At 48.8% G+C, this 27822-nt stretch overlaps 1 long non-coding RNA gene across 1 annotated transcript in view; it reads right to left on the reverse strand.

The window, feature by feature from the left end:
- LOC110255792 overlaps nt 736–27822 on the reverse strand; it is a 38128-nt gene continuing 11041 nt past the window's right edge. The window contains exon 3 of the long non-coding RNA XR_002336609.1: nt 736–996. This is a non-coding gene — a long non-coding RNA (uncharacterized LOC110255792). The remainder of the gene's footprint in view (nt 997–27822) is intronic.

Consider the following 27822-nt stretch of genomic DNA (forward strand, 5'->3'; position numbering starts at 1 on the left):
AGATTTAGTGTTTTATGAGGAAATCTATATTTGCCTCATAAAATAAGTTGCATAATTTTATTTTGCTATGTTCTTGGAATAGTTTGTCATGATGATTTGTTAGAAGTTGTGTGTTAAAAAAAAGTCAACTCTTGTCATTTGAAGGACAGAATAAACGTGTTTCCTTTAAATGTTATTGGTTTAAGTTTTTTAAAAGAAAAATTTTCTTTTTTAATTGCAGTGTAGTTGATTTACAATGTTGTGTTACTTTCAGAAGCACAGCAAAGAGATTCAGGGTCTTTTCTATTATAGGTTCATACACGATACTGAGTATAGTTCCCTGGGCTATACAGTAGGACCGTGTTTATCTATTTTATGTACAGTAGTGTGTGTGTGTGTGTGTGTGAATCCCAAATTCTCAATTTATTCCTTCTCTCTCTTTTCCCATTGGTAACCGTAAGTTTACTCTCCATGTCTGTGAGTTCACTTCTGTTTTGTAAACAATTTCATTTGTATCTTTTTTTAGATTCTACGTGTAAGTGATACTATATGATATTTGTCTTTCTCTGACTACTTTGGTTGGCATGATAACCTCCAGAGCCATCCACGCTGCTGCCAGTGGCACTTCTTCATGCTTTTCTGTGGCTGAGTGGTGGCCTCTTCTCCACATCTTCCTTCTCCAGTCCTTTGCTAATGAATACTTAGGTTCCTCCCATGTCTTGGCTTTTGGGAATAGTGCTGCAGTGAACAATGGGATACATGTATCTTTTCAAATTACGGTTTGCTCCATAAAACAGATTTTCCTGAGACAATTTTGGTTAAGGTGTTTTTCTGGATAATAGTCTGTTTAGTCTCTGTTTTCCAATTTTTGGTACCGTGTAAATCAGTATCAGTGTGTGGTATTTACTTTAAATTTCTCTTCGTTAAAGTTGTGTCTACTCTTGTCATTCTTTGTGTTGTTTATTTATTTCTTGACTGAGCCTGAATTTCTCCTGCTCACTCTCCTCAGATGATGATCTATTTTTAAAAAGAAAAAATACATATACGTTTAAAAAAGAAAGTTTAAATATACATATGTTAACTACACATTTTTCTAACAATGTATGACAGCATTAGGTACCTCTTTTAACCTTCTCCCTAAACTACGAAGACCTTAGCGTATTTTACCTTTTTCTGTTTGTATTTCTTATTTTTATATGCAGATATAGTATCTTTGTGATTAACAATTAATTAGGAGTTCCCACTGTGGCACAGTGGGTTATGAACCCAATAGCAATGGCTCTGGTCACTGAGCAGGTGCAGTTTCAATCCTGCCATGCAGCAGGTTAAAGGAACCAGCGTAGGTCTCAGCTGCAGCTCAGATTCAACCCCTGGCCCAGGAACTCCCATATGCTCCAGGTGCAGCAATAAATTTCTTAATTAAATGTGGTAATATGTTTTTAATTAATTTCTTGTTCACTATTATCTAGGTCATATATGCACATTTGATTCTTTTTGTCTGTATTTATTTGCTTCCTGCAAATATAACTTTTACAGTACTTTTAGTAAGCACACATAGTTTGTACAATGTTACTTGTCTTTATATTTCTCTATACTCTGTGCTCCTTGTTGGAGGATAATAACCTGGGTATAGAATTGAAGTTGATACTGTTCATCTCCCAGTAATGTGAAAGCTATCACTCCAGAGTTCCCATCATGGCTCAGTGGTTAACGAATCCAACCAGGAACCATGAGGTTGCGGGTTCAATCCAAGGCCTTGCTCAGTGGGTTAAGGATCCAGCATTGCCATGAGCTGTGGTGTAAGTCACAGATGCAACTCAGAGCCCGTGTTGCTGTGACTGTGACGTAGGCTGGTGGCTACAGCTCTGGTTGACTCCTAGCCTGGGAACCTCCATATGCCGTGGGAGCAGCCCAAGAAATGGCAAAAAAGACAAAAAAAAAAAAAAAGCTCTCACTCCACTGCTGCTTTCTGACTTTCATTGTTGTCGTTGTTATTTGTTTTTTTCTTTTGAGGGCTGCATCTGCGGCATATGGAGGTTCCCAGGCTAGGGGTCCAGTTGGAGCTACAGCTGCCAGCCTACACCACAGCCACAGCCACACCAGATCTGAGCCATATCTGCGACCTACACCACACCTCACAGCAATGTCAGATCCTTAACCCACTGAGCGAGGCCGTGGATCAAACCCACAACCTCATGGTTCCTAGTCGGATTCATTTCCACTGCGCCATGACAGGCACTCCCTTTTTTTCCCTTTTCACCTATACAGTTGATGTTGAGAAGTCCATTTGAAAAACCGCCATTCTTCTGTAAGTAACTATTAGCTTAGTATTATGCCTGTACAGCTGTGGATTTTTTAAAATATTTAGTGGTATTTAGAATAGATGGTCAATCTAATCTCTATACCTTTCTTCATTCTGAAAAACTCTCAGCTTTTAGCCACAGTCTCTGTAAACATTGCTTTTTGCCCACTTCCTCTGGCCTTGGTGTTTTTCTGCCCTTCACTAGAACTGATTTATTCTGGACCTTCAAAGCCTCTCTTCCATGTTACTTCTCTTCCATATTTTCAAAAAATCTCTTTGTCTTTTGGGGACACCTTCTGAGTAGATGCCATAGCACTGAGTTTCTGTTCTCTGTCTTTAGAATTAGAATGTTACGGCAGTTGGGTTTGTGGGCAGATCTTGTCTAGGAGGTCTCTCTCTCTCTCTCTCTCTCTCTCTCTCTCTCTCTCTCTCGGGCACACACACACACCTTCTCCACTGACTTTCTAGGAATTGCACTGTGCACATCTCCCCGCGAAGCCCCCTTCTGAGTCCCATCCTCCGAAGGTCCTGTGCTCCGCCTCCAAGGTAATCCTGGGCACTGAGGACCTGCACTGTGCCAGGAGGACCCTCCGACCCTGGCCGTGCCCCCCTGGCCACCCTCTACCAAGAACTCAGCATGATTTCTACTATTTTTTGATGCAAGGAAGACACTGTACTGAGGGGAAGGCAGTAAGTAGACAGTTAGGGAACTACAAGGTGGAAATGCAACATTCTACACTAGGAGGTAAGGCTGAGGAATACTGACTCCAAGACTCACAATAGTAACACTGAAATTTCATTCCTTGTGTTCTATACTGCGGTGCCCAAACACGGAAAGTAAGGAATCATTCCGAACTCTTTCTCCGCCTCACCTCTCAAAGCCATCAGTCAACAGGCTGGCCACTATCGCCTTCGTATCTCAGAACATTGCTTCTTTGTATCCCATCTGAGGACCTCATAGTCTTTACTGTGGCAACAGTCCCATCACTCTTCATCCTGAGCTCATGTTAATATAGGACTTAAATACTTTTTTTTTTTTTTGGCTTTGCTTTTCATGGCTGCACGTGCGGCATATGGAAGTTCCTAGGCTAGGGGTTGAATTGGAGCTGCAGCTGGAGGCCACAGCCACGGCAACAGGGGATCTGAGCTGTATCTGTGACTTACGCCACAGCTCATGGCAATGCCCGATCCTTAACCCACTGAGTGAGGATCAAACCCACATCACCACAGCGTACCATTTTTAAATGCTTTTAAAGTTCACTCTGACTCACAATAGAGTTGTCTTTTTCAGTGCCTTAACGTATTTAATCACTCAATGGCCACAATGATCCCACGATGTGAATTCTGTTACTGTTCTTATTTTACACACACCAGAGCACAGAAAAAGTGAAGGAACCTTGCAGAGGTCACAGAGCAGGTAAGTGGCACCTGGTCCTTGAGTCTGTGCTTCTGACCATCGCATGTAACCATGATCGCATCATACAAACTCTGCCTCTAAGGTCAGCACCCGAGGTTTGAATGTAAGTCTTTCGCGTCTACCAGTACTCAGTCTGGCTTACTTATGTGCACGCTGCCCATGGCTGCTTTCGAGCTCCTGCTACTCAGCACTGAGTCTTTGTGGCAGAGACTTTATGGCCCTTAAAGAAAAATACTTACTGTCCAGGGCATTTGCCAACCTGTGCTGTAGAGCAATGGTTAGGCCTCCTGAGAGCTGTCCTGTTAAGTGAGAACGTCTTAAACACACTCAGCAGGGGTTTGCACAGGCCCCAGATGCCCGCCTGTGGATGTGCCAATGTGCAGAGGCACATGAGACACCAACACGCCTGGTTTCAGGCTGACCTCTGACCTGGACGCATGGCGTCTGAACTGAAGGGACCGAGGAGGCCACCTGAATCTGCGAACAAGGCCACGAGCAGGTGCACAGACCTGAGTTAGTGGAAGAGCCAGCCTTGGCCTCCAACTCTCTTTAGATGGCAGCTCAGTAGACAAGTGTCAGGCATCCTAGAACAAACCTAAACCTGACATTAGATACGTTGCTGTGAGATTAAATAAAACATGCACTTAAAGGATGAAGCTGAGGCCCTGGAAATAGCTGGTTTTCACAGGGACATGTGAATAAATGCTCACTCAGAACCACTGTGCTCTGCAGTCTGCATCTTATGGACGCATAGCTGATGGGCAAGATCACGTTGGCTTCAGGTGCACAGCAAAGGGATTGACTGGGTTATTACAAGTTACTGACTAGTTATTACAAGACATTGACTGTACAACAAACCCTTGTGGTTTATCTACTGAATGTAGGGTCGTGTACTTCTGTTGATCCCACACCCCAGGGCCCCCCACCCCGCCCCGGCTCCTTTGATCACCCTACATTTGCTGTCTATGTTCAATCTATTCAAAGAGGAAACGGCTACAGCAGGAGTGTCTGGTCTGCAGTCTGCTTGGTGCTTGTGCGTTGGGCAGATTTCAACGCAGCACAGTTTTACCTTCAGGTATTTTGCAATAGGGTGACACTAGTTTCAAAAGGCTTAAGTGAAAGAAAAAGCCACATTCCACACTTCTAAATTTTTGATAAGCAGTATGAAATTGATTAATACCAAATAACCTCTCTGACCATGAAATGGGTCTTTCAGGCTCATGCAGATGATGGAAGTGGCACCAAGAGGATTTTCACATGGGAACCCGAGTTACCAGCATGAAAGGCCAGAAGGCCCGTCCGTCAGCAAAGTGAGGAACCAGGCACGTCCCCGGGGGAGCCAAGTGGTCACAGCATCCTGGAGCCCTCAGGACAGTGGACCACATGCCCATCATCCCCGAGATGTGCTGTCACACTTCATTCTGAACTCATGTCCCTGCCTGGCCAAGTTCACTACCCAAACATCATCACCCTACATTTCTTTTTTTTTTTTTTTTTAATTTTGAAAATGATACATGTTTATTGCTAAAAATTTTTTTTTATTATTATTATTATTTTCCCACTGTACAGCAAGGGGGTCAGGTCATCCTTAGATGTATACATTGCAGTTACAGTTTTTTTCCCCCACCCTTTCTTCTGTTGCGACATGAGTATCTAGACATAGTTCTCAATGCTATTCAGCGGGATCTCCTTGTAAATCTATTCTAGGTTGTGTCTGATAAGCCCAAGCTCCCGATCCCTCCCACTCCCTCCCCCTCCCATCAGGCAACCACAAGTCTCTTCTCCAAGTCCATGATTTTCTTTTTTGAGGAGATGTTCATTTGTGCTGGATATTAGATTCCAGTTATAAGTGATATCATATGGTATTTGTCTTTGTCTTTCTGGCTCATTTCACTCAGCATGAGATTCTCTAGTTCCATCCATGTTGCTGCAAGTGGCATTATGTCATTCTTTTTTATGGCTGAGTAGTATTCCATTGTGTATATACACCACATCTTCCGAATCCAATCATCTGTCGATGGACATTTGGATTGTTTCCATGTCCTGGCTATTGTGAATAGTGCTGCAATGAACATGCGAGTGCATGTGTCTCTTTTAAGTAGAGTTTTGTCCGGATAGATGCCCAAGAGTGGGATTGCATCACCCTACATTTCTAAAGCTAAAATTTTACTCAGTGGCATATCCTGTTTTACATTGGTCACAATGGTAGTTTTTCTTCTCACATTTATCTGTAGGTCATTGTAAGATCTGTCTTATCATCTCCATCTCTGTTTTTGACAAGAGTGGCCCATCTCAGATACAGCTGTGCTTTAGTTCAGTGAATACCGTTCATGTTGAATCACTGACTGCATCAAGCTCCCGTAAATGTCTACAAGGAGCAAACATGTGTGTTGGCTGGTGGTGTTAATGGTGTTATCTCCTTATAAAATCTCAGAGAGACAGAGTTGCAACATGCACGGGGAACGCACCGCCACGTAGAGTGCTGGCTGCCATTTCCACGGCATCACACGGGCCCCTGTGGCCTCCAAGGGGCGGGGGAGATGGCCCCAGCAGCACTGTCTTTCCTTTGCAGACACAGTGGCCAGGTGTCATGATTAGACTTGACAGCCTGAGGCTGGACTCCGAAGGGCAAGCCAAGGACAAGGAGGCAGTGAGGTGGAAGGGACGGGAGTGGGGGCCGCAGGGGAGAACCTGGGCTGCCGCCAGGAATGGCCATCAGGGCTGGGGTCCAGTGAAATCTGGCCGCATTCCCCCTGCCCACCCCTGAATCTGGCCTCCTGGGAACTGGAAGGGAGGCTCCAAGAACAGCACACACACCACCCCACTACTCTTGGAGGGGTGGTTTGCTTTTCATTTTAATGACAAGGGTCAAGGCTGCTTACAGTGCAAGTTCAGGGACACGGGGTTTAAACCAAGGAGAGGCTGAAACCCGGAGCTGCCTGCCACTTTTCATCTGGCTTTTCCACCACGTGTATGCAATTCCTGATGCAACACAGATACAGTAGGAAAAATGATCTCAGCCACACTAATATTTAGGGCCTGATCTTTTCTGAATATCAGAAGTTGGGAAACATGAAGCCTCAAAGCTTACAAAAGTTAAAATTACCTGGTAAGGTTTGGTACAAGCCATGTACTTTAAATTTCTGAAAAAGCATTTTTTGTTTGTTTGTTTTTTTTTTTTTTTTTGCTATTTATTTGGGCCGCTCCCACACTATATGGAGGTTCCCAGGCTAGGGGTCGAATGGGAGCTGTAGCTGCCGGCCTACGCCAGAGCCACAGCAACGCGGGATCCGAGCCGTGTCTGCAACCTACACCACAGCTCACGGCAACGCCGGATCGTTAACCCACTGAGCAAGGGCAGGGACTGAACCCACAACCTCATGGCTCCTAGTTGGATTCGTTAACCACTGCGCCACGATGGGAACTCCTGAAAAAACAATTTTAATTGCGTTGCTCAAAGACATAAGACATTGAATATAAAGACATAAAATCATATATATGCATTAAATATCTGTCTTTTTCAGTCATTTGAAAACATATAGGTTTCTCTAGTAGCAGAAGATAATGCAGGAAATCTGATTTTTTACCCAAATATATTTTAACTGCCAATTATTACAGTGAAAACCAAAATTTGCAGTGGACACTTATTTCTGCAAAAAAGTAATGCAATAATTTTCAAGTAGTATTTATTCCCAGTAAATACTTTTTTGATATACAAGTATATATGTGTGACAAAACCCTATCATCATGATTAGAATCTGCAGACACCTAAGAAAGAGAAAAAAAAGAGCTTTTTGGAAAAGATTTGTCTGTGGCATTAGTGTCCTACAGTTAGGCCTTTATCTTCATAACTTCTATTTTCGCCAGTATTTGTAGAGAATCATCTTCTTGATGGAAAAGATCTATGTTCCATGAAATTGATGAGATGTTTTTAGAAAGTAATTTTTGACCCATTTGTTGTTACCCCGAGTGTTACGCACAGGGTCACTACCCAGCCATCCACAGGTTGGTCACTCACCACATGACCACTCATGACTTGTCCTGACACTCTCAGCACCACCAGCCGTCACAGCATCACTGTCAGAGCGTTGCCATGACAACATCAGCATCAGAGCATCACCAGTTAATTCCGTACCTCCAACCAGCACAGCCCCAGCAATCATCCCAGCACTGCACGCCATCAGACTGTCATCGGACCATCCCTCTGCCATCAGAACCTTTTTAATCAATTCAGTGATGATGTTTTAAGAACAGAGTATAAGAAGTAATATTTATCAAACAATTACGTATGTTTCCTGGGAGTCCAGACTGATAGATAAATGATCTACAATTCTGAGCAATTATAACACAGAGATTCTGATCGGGTACATAGATTCAGCTAATAATTTTAACAAGAATAGGAATGGAATAGATTAAGAGGCAAATATCAGGACAGGTGTCAGAAATCATTAGGAAATATCACTGAAGGAAGGAAACAGGCTCTCTGAGAAGCTGGAATCGCCCCAACAGTAAGGGCTGCCCATTCCCTAGCTTTATCAGCCTGGGTACCCAGCACGCCTGACTTTATAATCCAGATGACTTGCTGCTAACTCCAGGCTCCAAGACCCCTAGTGTGCATGTGTTTCAATCTACACCCTACCTCTGCTCAGAGAGCCACCCTCCTTTAATCACTTCAGCACCTGACAAGGCCTTTCCCCAGGTTTGATCCAGTGGTTGAAACAACAGGGAGTTCCCTGGCAGCTCAGCAGGTTAAGGATCCGGCATTGTCACTGCTATGGTGGGGGTTCCATTTCTGGCCCAGGAACTTCTGCATATACCAGATCCCCAAAGAAAGAGAAAGAAACATGACAGAAGAGCAAGCCTGTTGGTGATGCCACGTTATTGTGCTGCTGAATCACGTAGGGAGGTCTAAGCAGGCCCCACGCAGACGGTACACAGCAGCTCTCAGAGCCAACGGTCAGTCACTTAGGCCCCGTCATTTGAAATACTGTGCCACCTTGGCAATTAGGCGAACCTCACTTATGGGCTGTATCTGTCATCAGGAAACTGAGTAAGAAGTAATCTGCGATTAGGGCTATGATACTGATTTGATCTCTAGCAGAAGTATACTTAAAGACAGCAAGAAGCTGTCATCAAAATAAGAATGCCTTTGAAGTGTATATAAATTGTATTTCAATTGCTGGAAAAATATAAAAAAACAAACTTTTGTCATATGAAACACACTTTGTACCTTTTTCCTTGAAATGTTGATTTCATTAGAAAAAGTACTAGATTTGCTTTAAAAAAAAAAAAAATCAGTTCATTCTTGGAGTTCCTGTTGTGGCTCAGTGGTTAATGAATCTGACTAGGAACCATGAGGTTGTGGGTTCAATCCCTGGCCTTGCTCAGTGAGTTAAGGACCCGGCACTGCTGTGGCTGTGGTGTAGGCCAGCAGCTACAGCTCCGATTAGACCCCTAGCCTGGGAACCTCCATATGCCACAGGTGCAGCCCTAGAAAAGTCAAAAAAAAAAAAAAAAAATCAATTCAGTTCATTCTTTTGCACGAACTGGGAGTGTTTCAGGGAGTAGGAAGGGGAAAGTCTGAGAAACATCATCAGCAGGACTCTGAGTTTCTTCCCTGGATGGATTCAGACGTTTCCCCACACGTCTGTTCTATCATTTGATGTCAGATGCACACCGCCTAGGGCACACATGTGAAACGACTCCAAGGGTCGTCCTGGGACAGAACCTGAGTCGTTTGCAGCCCGTGTTTGTGCTCAGCTGGGCTGCGTCCCAACATCAGGGTAGGCTCTGCTCCTGCTCCTGCAACCACCAGTGGGCACAGTGCCTGCAAGAACGCAGGGCTTGCTGCCCCCGTCCCCCCATCCTCCCCATCCACAGACCACGGTTTTCACCTCTCGTTACTCTGCGTCTCACCCTTTCCCTCCTGTGTTTGCACACAGCTCCCCCTCAGAACACCCCCCGCCAGGGGACATGCTGAGCCCCTCCCTGAGCATCGCCAGCACCAAGTGTGGTACCCAGCACTGGAGACTGTGCAGCGGTCCGTGACTCGCTGCAGCGGAGCAGGGACACGCGGTGCAGCTCACGCCTGACGTCCCATCGCATGGACTCACACCTCACCACAGCTCCACAACACCCAGAGTGCCTCCCAGGGAGGAGGAGCACCCCCGAAAAGCCGAGAGCCCAGGGGGCTTCAAGGAGAGGGCGTGTCAAACATCCATTTCTGTTACTGTAATTGTTGCTGCAGGTTGCTTCTAGGTCTGAACTGTCTACAGCAAAGGAACCTAACTCAGCCAACAGGCAGATGGACTTGGCACCGTCTTAAGACTAAAAGCAGAATTATCAGTAAAAATGAGAAGCTGTTCGATACTCAACTGAAATTACACGTCAAAATTACGCGCCCTGAATGTATTATATGAGAATCACGTCCTTAGAAAAGTCCTTCCTTAGAAAAACTATGTGTCCTGAATACCTGACAGGCATCTTGAAAATTAAGGTTCAAGTGTGAAGGCAGAAATTTTTTTTTATCATTGCGAACAACTTAAGCATTACAAATGAATGGCACAAATGTAAACAAATATAAAATGAAACGAACCCCTTTAAGCAGTGCCACTTCAGTAACAGCGCCGCCTTGGGAAGATAACATTGTCACCTGGTAACTCCTCTATTAAGGAAAAGCAACGAAATTGGTTAGGATGACACAGAACTGCCGCGGCGGCGCTTAGAAGCATTCGTGGGGATGTGTATACCTGCCCTCGGTACATGTGCTCGCCTCATACCACAGACGTCTCTGTTTAAATACCAAATGCTCACAGTGTCTTACTATCTTGCAAGGCAGAAAAATGGCATGTGAGAGCTGGCCTGGAAAACAGGGGACACGAAAAGGAACACACAGCCTTATCTTCCCCGCGGGAGTGCACGTGCCCGGTGACCTCCTCTGACGCCAGGAATTCCTCATCCAGTGGACACTTCGACCTCCAGTGTCTCTTGATTTCAAGGTTTTCCAAAAAGGTATGACAGCCCATCTCCCCGACCGATGTCACAGAGACCTGACCTCCTCTCCCCATCACGGCCTCCCAGCAGCTCTGCTTCTGCACACAGAACTGCACGAACGGACGGGGTTCACGAGAGCCGGGGTCGGGGCAAAGCTGAGACGTGAGCCTCAAGTCTAGGAAGTGGCCCACGTCTAGAGGAGCCTCAGGGATGCGAAGACCCCTGCAAGTGAATCCTGGCTCGGAGGCTGGGCAGAGCCACAGTGGGAACTCACAGCGCAGGAAGCGTGGACTGTGGTTAACGAAGAAGCTGCTTCGGAACCGGTGCGTGAACTCTGGCAGGTGTGCCGCGGCAGCATCCGGCCTTAATACCGGGATCCTGAGCGTGGGACGCGTGGGGACACGTGGGGACTGGACTGCCTCCTCAATGTCTCTACAAACCGGCCTATTCTCAAATGAAAACCACCAAAAATGCTCCTCTTACTGATGGATTTTGACCCAGGTGAATTATTTCTAGGATATTATCTACAGCCACAGCTAGGATTTTTACAAAATCTTATCATTTAAGAGACAGTGAAACTTGTGACAAGATCTCTTTCCTTTGATTCTATAACAGTCTTTTTCCATCCTTATTTTTACACAATTAATAAAGCATTAGGTGAGATGAGCTGGCAAAATTCACCAAAACTGTAACATTTTGAGCTACTAAACAAAAAATAATTGATCATCAGTTTCTTCAATTATACACAAAAGTTTCTTCCGGGGACGAGGGCGCTGTGGAAATGGCTCATTCTGAGCGCTCTTCCATCACACGCAGTAGTTAGCAGTGGCGGAAATCACTGTATTAAAACGGGGAGGGGGGCGGCATCCATGACAGTGAAAAGGACACGGCTTCTCAAGGTCATACATGGGCCAGGGACTGCTCTGCGGACAAGGCCCTACAAACTGAACAGTTACGGGAATCGAAAACGACCAGCGCATTCCTGAGTCTTTTATCAGATGAATCTGCAAAATGATTCTAACATCTGTCACCTACTCCTGCGTATCCCTCAGAGCCAGGGATGATGGACGATGAAGAGGAAAGAAAACAGGATGCAGACGCACGTGTGTGGAATTTTCAGCGTTTCACTCTCATAAAATTCATAGCAGTGAGGGGTCTGCGTGTTCCTTGCACTCAGTAAGTAATGCTTTCTGTCTGCTCTAATAGAATCGTGTGTGCCTAGATCCTGGGGGGGGGGGGGGGTGCATGTGCATGCGTGTGTAAACGTGGATCACAAGTAACGCAGCCCCACCACACGCGCTTGTGCCCTTACCCTGCAGACACAGCTTATCACCTGCGGGCTGTTCAGGTGCCACACGCTCTGCTGTAGGGAGAAGTGTGTGAAATCCTCCTTGTGCTTATTTAGACTTGTGACAAGTATCCCTAGAGGTTCCTTGAGAAAGTAAACCCTGTGTTTAACTCAACACCTTAACACGCATTACATATTCTGAAGCAGATTTTCTTGTGTGAGAAATCTGTGCTAACTCTAGGTCCCTGTCGGACTCCCCAGTGTGGCTGGCTCCTGGGACACGGCGCTCGGTGGAAACCCAGCCAGCAGAAGCGTCGGCCCACAGGCCAGGTTGGCCTGACAGCCAGCTTGTGGATGGAGAGGATGCCGGGCCCAGTTCGCTGTGCCCTGGGGCGCCAGGAGCTCAGACTGGTCGGGGCTTGGGGACAAGCGTGTCAGCGTCAAGCTTTCCTGGCTGCGCTTGTTTACAGAACAGACTCTGAGTCCAGCCCATGTGGGGATCCCACTGGTGTAAAAGGGAGTTTTGAACCTAAAATGAAGGCGAGTTGTTCCCTAACCTCCCCCAGGGGCTCTGGGGCTGAGTTTGCGGCCCTTCCCACAGAGCCTGAACCACGCTGCCCATCAGGCGGATGGGCCCTTCAGGATGGGGCAGGGGGGCCCTTGCTGTACCCTCTGTTTTTCCAAACAGGTTTTGAAGGATTCATCTTCATTTTCAGGTACGTCTGGTGAGTCATGGCATCCGCAGAGCTATTTATAGCATCTGCACCCGTCTCAGCCCAGCATGTTCTATTTCTGCAGCACAGGCCTGCCCAAAGAGGACGGCTTATGTGTGTTGAACCCACGCCTACATGTGACAAAGCGCTCCTGGAAAGGCCGGAATGTTCAAAGCCTCCTGGAAAGCACACATATGGTTTTTGCAAGAAAGGGGAGAAAGACACACTTCCATGTCCCGGCAGAGACAGGGTCCGCAGAAGGCACTTGATTTCAATAAAACCTCCCCGGCTTCGCTGGAACCTGAGTTGGGGTAATTTTCTGGTGGTGCCCTCAGGCGCTCTCCAGCAGGAGTGATTATGGGGTGACTGCCCCCCGGGATCCTGCAGATCTTCAGTGGCTCCCTGGGCAAATAAGACACCATCCCCTGCCCACTGCCGCCCGCCTGTGCTCCGCAGCCCCAGGCCTGTGTCTTCAAACCCTGATGCGACGTAACAAATGAACTGAACCCCGAGGCCCCGGAGCTCACGCTCACCCTCCTAATGATTTTAAAACGTGCGGCCGCGTCTTGAGAAAGAACAGGCCTGGACCTAATATCTGTTATCAAACGGCGGTAATTGACACAGACAGGCCGTGCTTTACACTGGGTTATAATGAATCTGCTCCGCTGACCCCAGAGCCTGCACTTCTGAGCGCCCAGGACTCAAGCCCCGATGCTGTGTCAACTGCTCCAGGGGAGATGAATTACGGATGAGCTACTAACGACGGATTTCATCACCTGTTTACCTTCCGCGATCAGCTGCCCTCCTGTAATTGACCAGAAACACATTTCTTGAAGCCACTGTCAGTTAGAAGGGCCTCTTGGTTGAAGGGGTCGTGAAGTCACATATACCAAGGAAGCTGGGCTCCTTGGACAGACTTGTTTCTGGTAGCAAAGTTCAACAGGAAGAGGGAGCGGGAACCATCAGGCGGTTCCAAACAGGAGAGAGATGAGGCGCTCGGGCGTTCTTCTGTTAGTGCGTTTACTTCTCAAATAAGGACGGCCTGGAAGGGGGACCCCATGCGAACAGGTTCTCGCCGTTCAGAATCAACGCCAGAGCAAAAGTGCCAGGGCCTCTGCGAGCCATCTCAGCTCCCACCCCTCCCGAAGGAGGTGGAGGGTCACAGAGGCCCCACTGCAGCAAAGACAGATCCAGAGAAGTGGGTTCAGATCCCCACTCCGTGACCACTTCTCCCACCGCATTTTAAGTTTCCTCGTCTGGAAAGTGGAGCGGCCAGTGCCTTTTGCATTGGACGGATGTGCAAATAATAAGGTGAGATGAGGAGGCTCCTGCCGTCTGGTTCCGAGGACGCCGTCCTGCCGTGTTCCATTCCCCCCCATTTTAACCGCTGCGTCCATTCAGTCCTGTTCCTGTCACATGAGCAGGTGCTGGTGCTGCAGGACACTAAACAGCATTAAAGGGCCCGAGGATCCCATCGCTGTGAAACGGGAGAGTGAGACAAGCAGTCTCTTCAAAAACTTTCCTTCCTGTCTATTTAAGCTGTGCGTTCTTTTTCTTTCTCCATTCTTCATTTATTTTTAGATAAAAATATTATATTAAATGTCATGAAATCTAGTTGAGTATGTCCTAGTTTCGAATCCTGATGGAACTTAGCCCAACAAAAAAAGTCACCAGCCTGCAGTGGCTCCCGGTTACGTCCCACAGAGAAGCTAAACTCTAGCTGGTGGGGGACGCTGGGTGCATTTACTAACCGCATCAGCAGACACCCGAGTTACATGTGACAGAACTCAGCTCAGAGCAGCCTGAACTGGCAGGGGACAGAGCGGCTCCTCTGCCTAAGAAAAGCGCAGCTGTTGCCTGGGCTTGGAGGGATTCAGGCTCCACACGCCTCCCCAGGAAGCGTCCCATCCTCTCGGCTTCCTTCCAGGCGGGCCCTGTCCCCAGCAGGGCAGGGTGGCCCAGGGACAGTCCTAGACTCAGCGTGGCCCTGCCGCAGCAAGTCCCGGGAGAGGAAACCATCTTCCTCAGGGAATTCTTGCCAAAGCCTCAGGAGGGTGGTGCCCCATCGCAGTGGCTTATGTGCCCCGGCCTGAACCAATCACTGCGGCCCGGCCGGGGTGGCGGGGGTGGGGTGGGGGGGGAACGGGTCTCTGAGGATACGCCACTTCTGTCCCTGAAAGGGGAGGGGGACAAGCATGCCAAACACAAACACGGTAAGTGGGTTTCCTCCCAAGAAGACATCCTCGGGTCCAGGAAGACCCCGGGGGATGTGAGTGCCCTTCGTCCCTGGACTCGGCTGCACAAGGCGGGCGCACCTCGGCCCTGGGTGACCCTGGCTCAGGACACCAGACCCTACCTTCCAGAGCTCCTCTCACCTCCGCGCTCACCCCCGGCCGCGGACACTCTCTGGCCAGCGGCTTGTCCGGCCCGCAAGCCGACTCCCAAACGAGGCTGACCTGCCTTCAGCGGCTGCTCAGTCCCTGTCACCCGGCACCTCGGCGTCTGCGGTCGGACCCACACGCACGTCCCCAAAGTGTCCCCAGCTGACCTCCTGTGCTGTCCAGGCTCCAGAGAGAAAGGTGCCCACAGACAGATTCGTCTCTAAGACACTCTTTTGCCTGCCTTCTTGTGGGTTTATTTTCTGTCACTTTCCGTAAGTAGCCTGAACAATCCACTCTTCGATTTCTTGTTCCACTAAATTTAGTCACGTTTTCCTACCGACCTCCCCCCACCCCCCGATTTCCTAACTCACGGACTCTGATGATACTTGAAAGGCCACAGAAGCGTGGGAAGTGGGAGGCAGTGTGGCCTGAGATTTGGAAGGCGTGGGCTTGGGGACCGATTCAAGCAGTTCTCACCGGTGACTTGCTGCAAATCTCTGCTCCTGGAGACATGCAAGCACCAGAGAAGTGGGACTCTGTCTGCAGAGCTCGCGGTGAGGCTCAGATGAGACAGCGCAGGTCTGCCAAGGGCAGATAGTTTTCAATTGTGTGTGTGAACTTTGTCACTATTCTGGTTTGTCACATACTTCCTTTCAGGATGGTTCGGTTTTGCCTCCTCAACCACATCAGACATATTGGAGGGAAAACAAAAGGACTCATGGTCCATTTATTGCTAGCACGGCTTTAGGAACACAACAGGTGCTCCGTCCGTCTCTATGTCATGGCTGGCTCTGCAGTCGAGTTTGAGGAGAAACACTTGGCAGTCTTGAGCCTTTAAACTAGAACATCCATCCTGCCATCGGTAGAACCCAACTCCACACCTTCTCATTTAGGCAACATGGAATAGGTGACCCGAATTCCATTTATGCAGACCTGGCCAGGGAGAGCGTCAATTCATTTTCTCTTGAAGAGGGAAAGGCAGTTGCAGCATAAAAGTAATTATTCGTGTGTCATTATAAGGCCAGGCATACGTGCTGAACTTGAACTGAATTCTGGATTCAATGTATAAATTCTCTCTGCCCGGATCTTCCATCCTTCTGCATAAAAAGCAGAGAAAACCAGTGTGGAGGGTGAGGCAAGAGAGACAGACAAAGCCAGACGCATAACAAGAGCAAACCTCCTCCTCCAGAGCAGCGTCTTGTCCACTTCTCCCTGAGCTGAGACCGCTTCCCTGTCTCGTGTCGGACGGGGCAACTCGGCGTCCTTCTGATACATCCCCTGTCCGCTCAGCGTCATCTGGGTTGGACACAAAGCAGCCCCGATAGTTTAATGATGTCATTTCCAGGATGTGAGACAAGTAAAAATGCGACCACTGTATACCTCGTGGAGGAAAACAAAATATCAGGCTCATGATATTAGGATAAACATTAGGATGAAAAAGGTGAGGGAGATTTAATTTCTTTGTAGGGTGGGCGCTTGCCAGCGGAGACAACACATCTTCCCAGACACAAGGAAGCTAGTTTATCTGCTGCTACATTGCACTGGTGAGTCCGGATTCCCCAGCTGGACACTCAGCTTGGAATCAGACTGTGATGCCGGAGCTGGGCCACCACTCACAGATCACACTACCTCTCTGTGCCTCCTCTGCTCTCAGTAACAACGGAATCCGTCACGTAGAGCTTCGTGACGAAATGCTGAACTGTACCAGACGTGCTCAGAAGGCGCCTGGCACACAGGAATATTCAGTAGCCACTGCTGTTGCTACTCTGGAATCAGGGATTTTTGCAGAGTGGAGGTTGGCAGTCTTCTCTCGAGAACGCAATGTTTCAGGTTACAGGGTCTGTCCGAGCGGCTCCCACACCAGCTCCGCTCAGCTCAGCACCCCCTTTCTTCACCCAGCGCCAGCCTTGGCCGTGCGTCTCCACCCCCGCAGCTGGACTTGCCCTTGAACCCGTTCCCCGGTCACAGCGACCAGTGACACCCCAGTCCACGCGGGCCACCATCCAGAACCTCTGAGAAAACGACAGTGGTGTCTGCTAAACGTGATTACTCTGAGATAGACACGCACTGGTACAGAAAGGGGCGGCTCCCTTCAAAGCAGAAGCGAGTGACACGCAAGCCAAACCCCGCTATCTTAACGGCTCGTTTCAGGCCGCAGCTAATGGAAGACCTCACTCTGTAAACTGTCCCACAAATGACCAGGTGTTTACTTACCCACCCGTCCTCCAGCCACTTAGCGCCCTCTCTGCTGGGCCTGTTTATCATTTCTTGGGACTGTCAGGCCCCGTATATCGTGTCTAATCCTATCTCTAAAGGGGAACCTTTCGTGAGCACCGCTCAAGTCCCAAACTACTGCTACCACGCACGGGCCATTTGCTCTGCCCAGCAAGCCCGCCCAGAGTTTGGGGAGGAGCCGAAGAAACGTTTAATTAAATCTTTCCATTTTATTCGTCCTTAGCATTTCCAGTCAGAGCTGGCTGGGGTAGGACTCTGCCGCTGGGGCTGAAGTAAAATCTAGCGCCTGTGTCTGCAGGGTTCGTTTAATGACAACACTGCTGCCACTGTGCACGTGGAAATTAGGTGCCGACTGGAGACTCTGAATCACAAAGAATGACCTCTAAATAAAAGAGCTTTTGAAAACTCGAATTTGTAGTCCTGGTTCAAAGATGCTAAAAATAAAATAAAAACTAGGCTCTTTTAGGGGAAATATTAAAATGCCATCATCTAGCCAGCAAAAGGACTCTTTAAAATAGCACGCCAATAACACGGGTTTTACATTGATGTGTTAATATTTATTTCTTCTAGAAGTAAACAGTTAATGCAATCTTTTAAAAATAATTCTCAGTATTAAACGGCCTTGCAGGTCCTTCTCTGTGTACTTACAAGTGCTGACTTTATAGACCTCAGTCTAGTGATCAGTTTCAGCTTAGACTCAACAGGGAACTAAGTACGGGTCATGGCCTGAAAATGAAGCAGTGGTACATCAGCCTGGCTTTTTTAAAAATCTGTATTCCTTTTCGTCTTACTCTAACACAGCCACCTGCTAGTATACATTCTCCCCAAGTCATGCAGAGCCTAAACATTAATCTGCTGTTCATTTCTGTACATATATCTTCCATATGCATATGCAGGGTTACCAGCTGCTAAAGACAGAAAATCATGTTTCTCCTTTTTAACTTGTGTCCAATACTGTGGTAGAGAATTACATTCTTAAATCTTCCGAGAGTCATTAAAACCCATGATCTGCTGATAGAAAAAATGATTTTCATTTATTTTGAGTTATTCATACAATAAATCTAACTTCTGGAGCGCTACATCCAGCATGGAGCTTGAATTTCTACCCATCAGCCAGAGTACGGATTCTTTGGAAGGTGATGGAAATTAAGCTTTACCGAACAGAAATACATGCTGGTTCGTGGGTCATCATTTAGAAGAAGCTAGAAGAGATGGAAAGGTGTTTTTCCTTCTTAATTGTCCACCTCCTGCAGCTCTCGCCACTTCAGTCTCTCGTTACAGAAATCACCCTCCACACCCACCCTGGACCTGACCAAACACCACGGACTCCAGACTTCAGAGATATTTTCCCCATTAACCGGTTTCATGAGATTTTTTAAATGACTAACTTTTCTACAAAGGAGGGAAAATTCTGAAAGCAAGCGTTATAATTCATCATGTCAATAAATAGTTTAACACGAATGAGACTTTAAAGTCAGGGATGAAATCTTGATGACTTTCAACACAGCTATTCCCCTGTTCTTAGATGACTTTAACGTCTAAAAAGACCTGGCATCTTCGTTTTCCTCTGACTAGGTTCTTGGTTCATTCCTAAAAGTCTGTAGAAAGATAAACCGTAAACAGCAGTGACCTTGTGGTTAGGAGATCTGAGTCCCGCCCTGTCACCTCTGTGCCCACAACATTCATTTCTTTGGCTTTCAGATGTTCTACCCCCAACATCTTTTTTGCATCCAAATAAAGCTGGATTGGCTAGACGGCTGACAGCCTTTCCAGCACCACAGTTCTTCGTTATCTTCTGTTCTTCACGTAACAGCTGTATTTTTAAGTGTGCTTTTGTGCTTAATGGCTGGTGGTTATTAATGTTGCACAGCTCCCTTTTATTACTCAATAACACATTATGTCTGCCTACCTCACTAGTCCGTGTTTCCTTTCAGGGTGAAATAATCACTGTTCCCTGCTTTAACTCATGTACGTTCAGTCAAAAGCAGAAAGTCTCGGCACTTTCGGTCTGAACCGCGTTACGCTAACATGTTCAGCAACGGTCCTCAGCGCTGTGCGGGGGCCTCTTTCGCGAGACGAGCTCGCCCATCCTGCTAAGCTCTGAGCTTCAGTCGTTCACCGCCACCTGGAGAAACATGCTTCCACCTTCGAAGCACCATCCTGCCGTGTCGAGGCGAACAAGGACACAGATGTAGGCCCTGCCATCTGCTGCAGCAAGGATCGCCCACAGACGTTCAAGGGCTGCTTCCTTCCCAGGAGTTCACTGCCACGTTGTTTACAGAATTTCAGAGAGAGGGGCCTGCGATCTGTCCGAATGGAGCATGTGCCCGGCACAGTGTGTCAGCAAGCAGTGGCATTTCTGGAACAGCCTTGGGGCAAAGGCACACAGTGTGGACACATGTGTGCTGCAGGATGTGTCCTTTTGCAAGCCACCCGGGCTGAGAAGGCAGATCTAATGTAATGATACCGGGAAACAAATTTTGGGGGCCAGCTCATGAGAACGGGTTGCTCTGGGTTGGCAGTGGGGGCTTGCGGGAGTTTGATGACCACGGAGCTCCGCGTGGGCGACGGAGAAGCAATCCGCCCAGGCGTGTTTCGACTCTTACGACTGAGAGGCTGAGACCAGGCACCTGAGTTAGAGGCCGAGGCGGAGCACAGGGGCAGGGACGAGAGCCGGCTCACTCAGGAGCTGCAGAGAGGGGCAGCCTCCGGCGCTCAGATGACACCCAAACGCCCACGAGGGGAGAAAGCGTATGCACTGCCGACTCATCGGGAAAAAGACGATTTTTTCCCCTTTGACACTGATTAGGAAGGGAGCAGAAAAAAAGAGCTGATAAGCACCTAAAGGAAAGAGTTTTCGTGTCCAACGATTTTTATCATAGAGACCAGCCGTGAGCGGTTTCCTGAGCACAGCCTGGAAGAGCCGGGAAGGAAATTTATATGAAAATACTGGTCTTTTTCCCAGATGTTTCCCATGTCTAGACAGTGAACAGAGATGAATATCTGTAGTCTTACTTCATGTACCAAAAATCTCCTCCTTTTAAAATGTCTGCCTAGACATCCAGAGCGGGTGTGCCCTGGGAGTGACTGTCAAAGTATGACTCAAACAATAGGAAGCTAAGATGAATTCATCCATTTTCTGTGTTTTGTTTTTATAGGGACAGCTGATAGTTCCCTTGGTATCAAGACTTCTCAAGAAGGGGGAAAAATAAGAAACTGGGAAGAAAAACAGCTGACCCGATTCCACGGCCTGAGCAGAAAGCCTCCTGTCAAGGGCTGTTTGTAAAATTCAGCTTCATCTGAATTTTCCTGGGGCATGAGGACAGTGCTGTTTCTATTTCCAAGTCCTCACTGGGAGCGTAATGGAATTCCAGGGTGGAAAGAGACTTCGAGAATTCGGCTGGTCCAGCCTTCAACTGCAGAGGCAGAGATGGAGGCCCGGGGGTGGTTGTCGGTTGGGCAGATAACCCCATCATGAGGCCAAGGAACGCTGTGGAATTATTCTGAAAATGCAAGGCTGCCACACCCAGTCACAGCAGAGGTGCAGACTCACGGTCACCTGCGAATGGGACATCAGCCAACGTTTTAGAGTGTCCGCAGTTGCCTACGAGTGCAACGCTCCTCCCTCGACAGGCTGCCCCGACGGCTGCAGCGCCACGGGGCCCGCAGGGCAGGTGCCGGCGCGCGCTCGCCCTTCCCGGCCCGTCCTGACTGACGAGCCCCTGAACCCGTGACCCCGGGCGCCTAGCGTGTTTCTCCGCGTCCGCGCCGGCACCCTGCTGCCCGATGGCTTTCGTCGAGCCCAGTCCCTGCCATTCACCCACAGGGAGCCGTCGCGCTCCCGGGCGACGGCACACCTGCCTCTAGATGCGGCCGCGTGTCCCCCGAGACTAGAGAACAAAGTGTGTGAGGAAGCGTCTCAATGGTCACGCTGGGCCGGCCTCTCCGCCCCCCGCCCCCCAGGCACAGGTCGGTGAACCCCGGCCGGGCTGACACGACCCCGGAACCCCGCCCTCTCCCTCCTCCACTCGCGCATCCCCTCCGCAACATTTGAGGATGATGGCGTGACGCCTTCTGATGTGTCTTTGCATAAGCTGCGGTTTTATTAACTTTCCCGCAGGACTCTCTAAAGAACGAAAACCACGCAAACCTCTCAGGTTTCGTCCGTCATGTGCGGATCGCTCTTGGGGTCTCACCTTGATGGACTCAGAGCCGCCGCAGTGCGTTTTGCTCCAGGAGCAGGTAGGTGTGCATGCCCCAGCTGTTTGCAGATGGGCAGTGAGGGTGTCAAAATTACGGAGCAGCCGGCACCTCCGCGTCCAGCAGTAACGCACCATCACCGAGAAAGAAACCGACAGTCCCGCAGTGGCTGCAGCGGGCCAGCCACCGACCCTCCGGACCGCCGCCCGAAACGCTGGGGAGCGCTGGCGGCGCCTGCTGGCCCTTCCTTCACACGGAGTTCTGAGTGTGGCCGGGACCGCAGTGACTCCTGAGCTAACTGCCTTGAGTCCGCAGCACAGACCTCAAGTGGGGGCCCTCTTTCTTCCCATCGTTTAGACGGGGAGAAGGAGGAAGAGCAGAGCTGAGGTCCGTGGTACCCTCGCTGCTACCCACGCCACCCTCACTCCAGCCCGTGGGTCAGCCCCCCAGGGCTCAGCCCCCAGACTCCCCACTCCCCGCTCCGTCGCTTAACTGAAAACCTCCCCCCAAAGACCGCCTCCGAAGGATTATTTGAGAAATACAAGTGGGCGCAAAGAAGACCCCAGGAGATGCTTACGGAAACTACACATTAAAAAGCACTCGACCTTATTCCCAAATGTCTAGTGATGATGCACCTTCACTTCCAGTCCGTTAGTTAAGCATGAGAAAGTCTTCCAGACAAAGGTGACCCAGAAACACTGCCCCAGTCCTCTCTCTTCCTTTCTGTTATGTTAAAACGGTGGGAGAGCGCAGAAGGAAGTGTCTGGGAAGCCAGGGTAGTAACACCGTTCTAGAAGCTCTCTGAACAGAGACGTGTGTGATGATGTGTCCGTGTCTTCTCCCCCGGCGAGCCTGGTGTCAGGCCCTCGTGAGCGCTGAAGGGCAGCGTCCGAAGCTTTTTGCTCCCGATGTGTCTGTGCCCAAAGCCAGGCGTTCTTGTGGTTCTGCTGCGGTCACCCTGGGGCTGCTTTTCACCTTGGCCAAGGGCGTTCCCTCCCCCTCTGCTCGGATGGGGATTCTGGTTCCTTGGCTCCTCGGTCCCGTGACGTTCCCGCGCCAGGATTACCTTTCCGTTGCAGGGAAGACACCTGCCAGAGCGCCCTGAGCAACGGCACTTGGCAGGTCATGACTTTTTTTGAGAACTTGCATGTCTGAAAATGTCTTTATTGTAGTGGTTCCTGATTTATCGTTGGCTAGGTATGAAATTCTCAATTCCCGGAGCATTTTAAAGGTTTTGTTCCACTGTCTCCTAGCTCGAGGCGCTGCTGGAGAGAAAGCCAGTGCCAATCTAGTAGCTCATTCTTTTTGTGGGATCTGCTTTTCACCCTTGGAAACTCTTAGGCTTTTTCAGACTAACTCTGAGCTCACACCTAAGAGGGCCTCCACCTTCTTACGAATCATGTGTCACACGCGCGCTGACAAAGAGCTTCGCGTTCTCATTTGTGAAGCGTGTGATGCAGCACGATGGAAACTGCATTTAAATGGTGCCCCGTAACCCTGCTCCGTGATGGGATTGCCAGGTTTGTGTTCAGTGGAATAAAAGCGTTACCAGGATCTGTGGCCTCAGCCCCGTCACTGGAGGAACTCCCGGAGCTTCTCATCCTCAATCCGTGGTCCTCGAGCAGCGTGTGCTGGGCCTTTCCCCAGCGTTGAACTCATCACCCGTCTGCGCGAGGTTATTCCTTTTAACTGGGATTTTCGTCCTCTTACCCACCCACCTTGTGGTTTTTGAGACTCGAAGCTCACCTCCTGGAGGAAGCCTCCCTTGGCTCGTGCTTACAAGAGTGGGTGTTGATAACCTGTTCCTGCCCCACACGTGCGCTGGGTCCCTGTTCCTGGTCAGAATTAGCCACACCTTTTCAGATGCTCATATTGAAAAGGTTCAGCATCGATTAAAACACTCCTCGTGCTCCTCGTGGTCGTGTTTTGCGCGTCTCTCGTCCCTCTGTGATGGTAAGCTGACCCTTTTTGGAAGCCTCACTGTGGGGGACACTCCTGCTGTGTGACTGATGCTGAATCGCTGCTTGTTAAACCTTTTGGGGCAATGCAACAGCCCACGTGTTCCTTAAGTCGTCTTTTGGCTGAACACAATTATACCTGTTTTAAACCAAACTCCTCCTCTTTCGCCCCACATCTGTTTATCCTCTTATTAACGACACCCTCAGCTTCATTTTTGAATTTTTTTGTGTTTTTAGGGCAGCACCCTCGGCACATGGAAGGTCCCAGACTAGGGATCAAATCGGAGCTGCAGCTGCTGCCTTATACCACAGCCACAGCAATGCAGGATCCGAGCCACATCGGAGATGTAGTCACAACTTGTGGCAGCACTGGATCCTTAACCCACTGAGCGGGGCCAGGGATCAAACCTGCGTCCTCATGGATGCTAGTCAGCGTCTCAGCCCCCTAAACCACAACAGGAGCTCCCTGTCTTTATATTTTTAAGTGTTTTGGGAGAACCCCAATATACTCAAGCCTACCGTATCTTACTTAGATGCGTCTAAATATTTTGTGTAGCCTTTGGCTTTCAGCAACTCAATGCATGATATTATTCAGTTAAGCATTTTTTTTAAACATAAGGATTTTTTTTCTTCTCTTTTATAACCAAAAGTCCCAGGTGGCTGTTTATTTGGCGTCTGAGGCCTCTCACTCTTCGTGCATAACACAAATTCCTCTTCACACCCCACATCATGTTCTTAAAATTTATTTGGTTCCTAAATGTCTATTTTCCTGTGACAGGTCTTTAATTCTATTCTGGATAATATTTTAATTTGCAACTTAATTTAGCTTTTTCATAACTTTGCAAGGTTTTTTTTTTTAAATCGATGATAAGCTCTAGGTATAAAATAAAATTATTTTATTCGTGTTTATAGTCTCACACAACCTAGTAGAATTCTGTCCATTACATGGGCATTTATTCTTTTCTCATCGCTGTATGAGTGCAATAAAAATGATCATGAACGAAGATGAACACGTCTCCACAGCCCTGCTCCAAAGACTAGCTGAAGACATGTTTCTTGACTTCGAAGTATTAACACACTGGTTTTAGAATAATATTAATTATTTTCTTTGAGGCACAAGTCAGCGAAAGCAATAAACACGTAAGTAATTTTTCTCCAAGTGTCTAAACTCTAAGCACATACGTTCTCTGAAAGCATATGATACTGTGTGAGGCCTTTACACGCCCCATCCATCCTCTGTACAAACACCTGCACAGCAACGGAAGTTTCTGGGTAAATTCAGGGTTCCACAGCTTGCCTGCCATCTCGACTGGGAAATCATCTGGCTATTATTTATCTTCATAAATAAGAAGAATTTATAAAGATTTACTATTTATTTTTGCAACTCTTTAAGAACAAAGTTTCTGAGACTATGTATTAGGACCTTCAAATCGAGATACAAAAGCAAACAGTAACTTTCACAGGAAACTTATCAGACGAACATGGTCATAAATGTGGTAAAAAAAAAAAAAAAGAAAAGAAACCTGCAACCATAGCAACCAGCAAACAGTGACAACAATGCCTCAAACTTTGTCCACCAGCTCCACCACACGGCCCTGTGAGAACTGACAGGTTATACTCAAAGGGAAAAGAAACTTGCCAAATATTTTCAAATACTTACTCATGGTGCATTGAATGTCTCATGGCCAAAGATAAAAAATAAGAATTTTGAAAGATAGTAAGAAGAAACAGCTTTTAGGAAGAACTAATGTGTCCCTTGGTTTTGTTGTAAGTTTAAGAGGTTATAAGAAGACCGGAGGTTCACACACACACACCCTCCCCCGGAAAACCAATGTCAAGATAAACTAACTCTGAATTTTAAACCAAATTTTTTTCTGCAGAATACTCTGCAATATTATTTTACAGTTTACCAGGTTGGATTGAAAGTTCATGGTTTGTTTCGTTCTACCCAGTATCTATTTTATGCAGCGGTCTTGTTCCACACACATCATCCCATCATTTCCAAAAATATCGAAAGATAGACAAACGGTCACCTCTTTCTAAATCTAAGAAGAGTTTAACAATGAGATTATTTCTTCAATTTCACTTTCTCATCTCCTCCCGCTCTTTGGCCTGTGCCCTCAAGTTGGAGAAAACCAGTGTACCTGAAAAAAATTAAAATTAATAAATTATCCGAAGCTGACCTGATTAATGAAAAGAGGGGGACGGACAGCTTGCGAGGGGTTCGCCTGCCCATCACAGGAGAAGGAAAACAAAGGTAGAAAGAGCGGAGGCAGGGAGGGCCCGTCCAGGCTCCCAGACCTGAGTTCCCATGTCTTCTGGGGTCTCCGGTCTAAGCTACTAGCACTGCGATGGGACTCGAGTACCTGCCCTGAGCTCACCCACTGACCCCAGGAAGACACAGCACGTCTGCTCACAGACACCAAGCAAGGCAGTTCCCGGAAGCCGCGAGGTACCTGCAACGCCGGGGGGGCTGCCGAAACCAACAGCATCACCCAAGATGGTTCTGAAGGGGTCGAGCCATTTAAGCAGATCTGCTTCCAATCCTGCTTCACCAGATGAGTTCCTAAACCCGCCAAGTGTAAACTGTGTTACCGACTATTGGTAACCAGATGCCCCCAGCCCGACGGGTGGTGCTCCCCAATTCTATCTATGGATTGCAGACCACAGCTCGTGCCACGCCTCTCTGGAGGCGAGGTTGGGCTTCCTTCCTTGGGCAGATGGGAGGACACCAACTCAGGCAGCATTTGCCCCCATCCCAGGAGATGCCATCGGGGAACCATGACGACACTCCGGATAGCAGGACTTTTTCACGGCTTCGCCCCTGCAGGGCACTGACTATTGCCAACAGGGAGCTGGCAGGTGACGGTGGCTCTCCTTGACCCTGGCACCAAGGTGGTGTCTGCAGGGTGGGGGGCCCATCCGATTGTGTTGGAGGTACAGCTACCGCATCCTTAAGTAGCTCACATCCTCGGGGCGACTTGCCAATAAGGAGACAATGACCCCTGCCTGCCACGGAGCACTCACCGCCGCCCGTCCTCGTCGGCTCTGTGTGCGCAGACACGTTTAGTGCCCGGCAAGACCCGTGCGCGGCAAGTGCTGTTAGGCTCACCCTCCTCTGCGTGGAGAAACCCGGACCTGGAGGCCCGGGATCCCGCGTCCAGGAGTGACTGGAACCCAGTCGGTGACTGTGGGGCTCCCCCGAGGATGAGGCTCTCTACAAAAGCAAGTCTGAAGTTCATACCTCGAGGTAACACATCCTTGGCCCCAGCGTTGGGGAAGGCAGGGCGTGTACAGGTGCCGCTCCAGGATGTACCTGCAACCGCAGAAGGAGGGTCACGCCTTGTCTGCGTCAAACTCTGGGCACAGCAAGGTGAGAATTTCTTACACTAAGAGTCCCATCTCCTCCTCACGAGCTGACTGCAGGAGCTACGAATCCGGCCCCGAGGACGGCGCAGAAAGCGTCCCCAGTTCATGTCTGCACGGTTCATCGCCCAAGAGCAGGCCGACGTGGAGCACCTGCCAGAAGTCGGCTGGGCTTCCCACCGTGTCTCATTCCATCTTCGCGACCCTGCAGGGTCCGTATGATCATTTAAGACATGGAAAGGCGTCTTCACCTGCAAAGGTGAAGACAGGAGGCTGCAAGTCCCAGGTCCTGAATTAAGTCCCAGCGAAGCCGACCTTCAAATCCACTTTGGGGAGATTTGTCCCATTTTATTCCAACGTTGAGACTTATGCTTTTTCCGTGATGATGCATGACGCGTCCAGGATGTGCCCTCACCCTCTTGTGCTCAGCCCCGCCGCCCAGAGGTACGGCGAGCGCAGGCCCTTCCATGTTCCAGCAAGAGGCGTTGTCGCAAGAGGCCATGCCCAGTGGGTGGCATGGGCACAGTGGCTGACTCAGCCGGACCCTGTGTGCGGCCACCCTTTGCTGCACTCAAACCATCACCCAGAGATGCTAGTGCTTTCCAGTGGCAGAATTTCAATCCATAAGCAATCAATAACTGCCGCAGAATCCCATGACAACTGCTGACTTTTCCATCAGAAATGTCCCCGGATCCACATTCTGTGCCATCCAACCCCAGACAGAGATGATACCCCCGGATTCACTTCTGGCATGAACAGCGTGATGGGCAGGTGGCTGAGAAGGCTGAGTGTGTGCTGGTTTCCTTGCAAAGGCGTCTGGACCCTCTGTGCCCAGGCCTTCACATGTCTCTCTTGAACCAAGGTTAACTCTCGACCCCCACGGCCTCTCGCAGGAGGGCCGGGCTCTTCATAACCACCCGTCACCTGCTCTCAGGGTCTCTCCCGCTGCCTCAATGAGCCCAACAACTTCCAGACAGGACTGCATTCGAA

The sequence above is a fragment of the Sus scrofa genome, chromosome 11 (assembly GCF_000003025.6).
Source record: "Sus scrofa isolate TJ Tabasco breed Duroc chromosome 11, Sscrofa11.1, whole genome shotgun sequence".
Lineage (NCBI taxonomy): Eukaryota > Metazoa > Chordata > Mammalia > Artiodactyla > Suidae > Sus > Sus scrofa.